Here is a 6,122-nt window from a genome sequence, read left to right on the forward strand (position 1 = left end):
GTGAAGGTCATGTGTCCTCCAAGCAGCCAGCATCTCTTGAACATGTTTGCCAACTGTATATGTTTTACAGCTTGTTTCCACTGCCCCCAATGGCCAAGAAACAATTAATGCAGTTTTTTTTTTTTTTTTTTTTTTTTTTGTTGGACGTCCAGAGAGACAGGAACAGGGGTAGAGAGAGGGGTATGATATATAATAAAGGTCTGCAGCCAGAATTAAACCATGGATCCGGTTATGTGGTATGCATCTTAACCAGTAGGCTACTTCAAGTAGCAAGACTGCTACACCCATTACAAATACAATTCTTGTGCGCATGTGCAATTTCACACCCTGGAGAATGTGCTCAAAACAGGGACACAGTCATGAAAATATTGCTCCACGGTGCTACTTGTGCACAAACTCCACTGGGTACTTTTAAAGTCCAACTGAAATCACATTCAGTGCTTCTTTTTGCAGTCAAAAATACTTTCAACCTGTTTTTTAAATGACTATTTTGCATATTTTGGCATACAAAGTTACACATACCATGGTAGAGGATTTGCTCTGTTATGAGATATCACAAAATATTATTACATCATAAATTATTATTATTATTATTATGTGGCTGTGTAGACTTTTAAAATTATACTGCACTGAGCATCACTGAGAATGAAATGAAGGGATGTAATGTAGTCACCCTGCCACTGTTTCCCCTACTGAATACCAGCTCGGATGAAATATGAATATGAATGACAATAATTGGATGAATAAATGGATACTGAATGGATAATGGATAAATGATATGTGCTATGACAAGTATTTCTGGATAAAATTGGAACCTTTAAAGAACATAATGAAAAAGGATGAGTTAATTCACAATGTGCATAATTATTCCCAACTACAAACATGATTATAAAAATGAATATTTATAAACAAGTGGCAACACATGCCATTTATAGGATCTCTCACCCTCTCCCTCTTCTAATTGACTTTTAGTTTGTGCAATCTGTTCAGTAATGCCTTTTTCATACTAAATATGAATATGAGTATTTACGCTACAGTAACTCACCAGCTTCCTGCCTGAGTCCCTGCGGTGCTCACACGCTACTGTTGGTCGCCTTCCACGTCGCTACGGCTGATTATCTAGTTCACTGAGGGCAAGGCAAGGACGAGCAAACATACGGTAACTTTCAATCTCAGAGTCTGGAGGAACCTGGCTCCCTGCCACTCTGCAGATTTTCATGTTGTTCCCTTCCCCTCCCTCATCGCCCAGAGATCTGCTTTTAATGCTTTCTCTGTCATCACCACAGCCTTTGATGCACCACTGATGAGTAAATTCAAAGAAACGTTGGCTGTGAGCGACAAAAACCTTAAGACTCCAAAAAGAGATGATAAAACATCATTCACCTTGCAAAATATTCATGTCGCCTTTCTTCAGTGTTTTTACACGAAACAAGCTTGTCATCAATGCTTTGGTGCTTCTGAGAGTCAAAAGTCAAAAGAGTTTTAAGGGAAGGTGTTTACGGCTCTTATGTTGGCTTTCTTGAAAGAAAGAGTGCACTGCATATTTAACGTTGCAAGAAAACACAAAGCTGTGAAAACATCTTGTTTATCTCATTCTGGCAAACAAGCTTAAAAAATGAACTTCGTGAGGATAGGATCAATGGCTTATTAAGTTCTCATGCAGCCACTGTATGTTTATAATCTGTGGTGGAGGGAGAACCTTTCTGTACCACTGTGTAAAAATACTCCACTACGAGTAATAGTACAGCAGTTAAAAGTATTATATGTAAAATATGCTTAAACCAGCTGTGTTTACAGCTAATCGCATTGCCCATGACATGTTATCACCTCATGAAGTTTATATAGCTGTCATGTTAGCTAATAGCCCGTTTCACATCCAGCACACAGAGAGCAACATTAGCATTCATGTGGAGTTATGATTGTGTCCACCTGATGAATATAGGTCCAATATTCACTCTCCTTTTAGATTTGGTTTGGTCTTGTGAGAGGAAGATCTGGCTCTTTAGCTGCTAAATGCCCCATTATGTTCACTAACTAGCTGCTAACTGTGTGTGTCTGCTGTTTGCTGCTGAGCAGGTAGTGTACAGTGGGTTTATCAGAGCTTTGTCACTAAAAACAGCTTCCCGCTGCTGCTGGAAATGAGAATGATGGGAGTACTGAGACTGAATCAAATACAATGAGCTGAAAGATGCTCTATATAGCTGCAAGGAACTGCAGTCACTTGATGATTATTGGTCACTTTGAAAGTACAAGTGACGTCTTTTATATCACATACCATCATTTGATCCATTGTCAAAATAAAAATATTGATTTGTGCAGCTTTAAGCACATATATGCACTTTTTGAGTGACGCTCTATTACAGTGTGATAAAGATTTGAACAGGATTAATGTAAAAATGAATTCCCTCCATACATTGGTTGAACTTCTCTCTGCTTGTGGTTTCACTTGTATCATACTGCACTGCTCTGAGCCCAGGACACACAACACACAGTGTGATATTTGTCACCATAAATCATATTCATGGAGCTCACTGGGATGTCAGATCATCACAGCCACCACTGTGCCTGGCATGTAATTCCGATGTCATGCAGAAAACCTAAAGTTATGACTTGCCACGTTTTCTGATAAATACAGTTGTGTGTTGGTTTCTTTTTTTTGTTTTGTTTTGTTTGGGTTTTTTTCTATTCCCTGTCACTGTTTGCTGTGACACAGGAGAGCTTCGACCTGCATCCACTTCATGAAAGCTTTGACATTTGTTGCTCTAAACACTGGCTGGGTACTGCTCAGTTTCTACTGCATACTGTACTCAGGCTGTCACTCAGTACAACAAGACTATTCAGACTGCAGTGCACTCAGACTGATTTTTAAAGGCCTAGACAGCCACACAGATGTTTTCAGTTAAGTTAGCTGATTGGACTTCTGCGCAGGACTGTGTGGGTGCGTACACACACATCATGATCACACATCCCTAACCCTCTCCTGTTAGTTTTAATTGCACCTGTCAGGGCAGGATGACGCTTCCTCTGAATGAGGCCTGGCTTTTGAATTTCATTATTTAAATTAGTTACTATAATCCCAGTAATGCTTTGTTACTTCAACATTTTGGGGGTCAGCTTGTTGTTCTTATGGTGCGTTCCAGTCAAGTCAAAGGTCAAAAATCTCCATGTTGAAAATTCCAAATTCTGAGCAGGCAGCATATGAATATTTGAAACGTCAGAAGAGTTTAATTGGATAAATCAATGAAATGGAGGAGGATGAGGTAAGACGCTGTCACAAAATATTTCACATCAGTTCATTCATTTAATAATATAGTCAAAGCAAAGTAAGTCTTCATTTTCAAAGTTTTATTCAGCTGAGAGATGCTGCCATGTTGAGTGACGTCAGAGCATCTGCTTCGAATTCATCCACACGTCCTTGTAAAATGAGAAGCTTAGTGATGTAGTGGCCACTCCCAGGACTAGTTGGTTAACTACTGTAGCTGTTGAGCTAACAGCTACAAAGATGCTAGCACTAACAACAGCTCATCAAGCTAGTTTATTTGCTAACTGCCAGTTGGCATTCACCAAGCTTGGTCCCCAGACAATATATTACACTGTTCATATAAGAGATATCCTCCTTGGGTCTTTGAATGCTGCTGTGAGGTATCAGTTTTTCATCTTTTTTTTTGCATGTTGTGTCCTATCAGACAGCTACTGGTAAGCCTACATCAAGGGTCTAAAGATAGAGGGTGTTTTATGCTGTGCAGGCTGTAAATCCCTTTGTGATTTCAGGTTATATAAATAAAACTGACTTGACCTGTACTGACTTGGTTCCTGCATCACCTGGTTTTGTTCAGAGTTGGAGGGTGTGTGAACCTAGCAGCTTCATGTGGAGACGGGACCTCTGGAGTGCTGTGTAGGGCTAAGCTAGTTGTTGATGGTCAATAAATACAGAAAAATGGGATGTTTCTGAAGGTTTTGTAGGTGCCATTGTAATGAGTGATGTCATTTCTTCTTTTGCTGTGTAACTAATATAGCAATGTAATTACTAATTAGTACATCACTGGAGATGATAGACAGGTGAAATTCAAATCAGTGGAGGTGGAAACTCACAGTGCAGTAATTGATCAAACCTGAGATCCTGTGCACATAACTAAATAAATTTACTACTGAAATAAAACTCCAATCAGATGTGGCTCCTGCACTGTGAACCCAAAGCAATAAATTGCATTTGGATTTAGTGGATCTGTCTTCACATGGCCAAGTGGGAAGCATCAGTGCCTGGCAGCTGTAAGCAGAGGTAAGCCTACAAAACCAAAAGCACATCATTAGAAATATTGTTTGCTGCTTAGCTGATGCAACTAGACAGCCTGCTCATCAGTGTAGATTGCCACTGCTAAGATACCTGACTTATGAATTGTAAGTAGTAGGCTTGGTCCTATGGCTTTGTTAGAGAGCTGCTAGCTGTAGGGATACAACTGTCAGAGGTGTTGTCGTATCTTTTATATTGTGGTTCCTCTCCCTTTTGATATTGCTGGTTGTATCAGGCCACTTCTGGCTATACTGCAAATCATATATTTGGATTTTTATGATATTTACATTAATTTGATGAAGCACCTTGATTATTTAAGTATTAGACTAGACTTGTGGTCTTCACAGGGTGGGAGACCACTTATTTTCAGTTCCACACCAAAAAAAATACAATTTCATGATTTGTATTTATGTCTTTATCCGAAATTACATGGACGATATTACATGGTGACACTGATGAGGACCTAGCATTACAGCCAAAATAACTCTTTCAAAATAACACATAGCCTACCCTAAAGTTTTTGTATACAAACTTTTAACTGAAGTACCCTTGAACAGTCCTCATTTTTCTATGCAAACAAACAAAACAACCAAATAGAGAAATAAATGACAATGAGAAATAGAAAGATTCTGCAGAACAAGAGTGTAATGGCTATAAAGGAATACAGACACACAAATAAATAGACGTCTGCTGACATAATCTAAGAATCCATGTTACTTTTATTGCATATGAACAAATCAAAAGATACTGGCACTGCCTCAATCCAAGTTGACACAAAATAGCATAGAGAAAATCAGAGCAGTGGAACAGTGGTATATACGTCAAGGCAAATCTTACTCTATTTTATAGTCGTCCCCACATTCAGCATTAGCATGCCTACATCTATCTCCCAATTTAACTTGTCTTTGGTGTTTTTGCATCGAGAAAAAATACTGCTTGAAGTGAATTGCGTTAGTATGACAGCAAAGAAAGAGATGTGTGTGTGTGTGTGTGTGTGTGTGTGTGTGTGTGTGTGTGTGTGTGTGAGGGGAGGGTGGTGGTGGAGGTGGAGGTGAGGGGCGTCTCTCCTTTAACCACGTTGCTTTTGTTAAACTCTCTTCACGCTCCATGTGGCGCCGGGCACTGAGGTAATTTCACACCTGACCGGCCTTTCGCCGGCTCCACCAACCGGCGACGGGCACCCTGGCGGGGTTGCCATGGAGACAAGGTGGAAGCTACTGCCAGTGTCAGTCCGTTAAGTGACTGTTTAACATGGAGCGGAACGCGCTGCGTCTCATCTGTTGATGATTTGACTCCCTGGGCTGTTGGAAAATATGTCATTATCACAGGTGTCCATACAGGCGGTCGTGGAGCTCCAGTATTTTATTATCTGCAGACTGAGTCACAGCGGGGTCACATGTAAAAGGATTTATGCATGCACTGAGGATGTGATTGAGTGTGGATGGGACAGAGCAGAGTCATGCCCACACACTAATCCCTCTGCCTTATATATAATGCAACAAAAGAGGTATGCACTCATACATGTAACAAGCACTATCTCGTGGTAATATGATTATTTATAATTCAGAATCTTTACAGTATTTCATGCTGTCTAATGTGGCAGCAAACAATTAAAGGAGGAGTTGTATCATATATATCATATATAAAAATATTGGATATAGATCAACTGATACATTACAGTTATAAGCCATTTATAAGAACCTTTGTGGCGCCACATTGTGGAAAATCCTCCTCCAGCATGACACTTTTTGGTAATAATATGACTTTTTGTTTCTGCTGAGTCATAATGCACTTTTGCACTTTGTAAACAATTATTATTATTTTTTTTTTT

Source organism: Thunnus albacares, chromosome 10, assembly GCF_914725855.1.
Source record: "Thunnus albacares chromosome 10, fThuAlb1.1, whole genome shotgun sequence".
Taxonomy (NCBI): Eukaryota; Metazoa; Chordata; class Actinopteri; order Scombriformes; family Scombridae; genus Thunnus; species Thunnus albacares.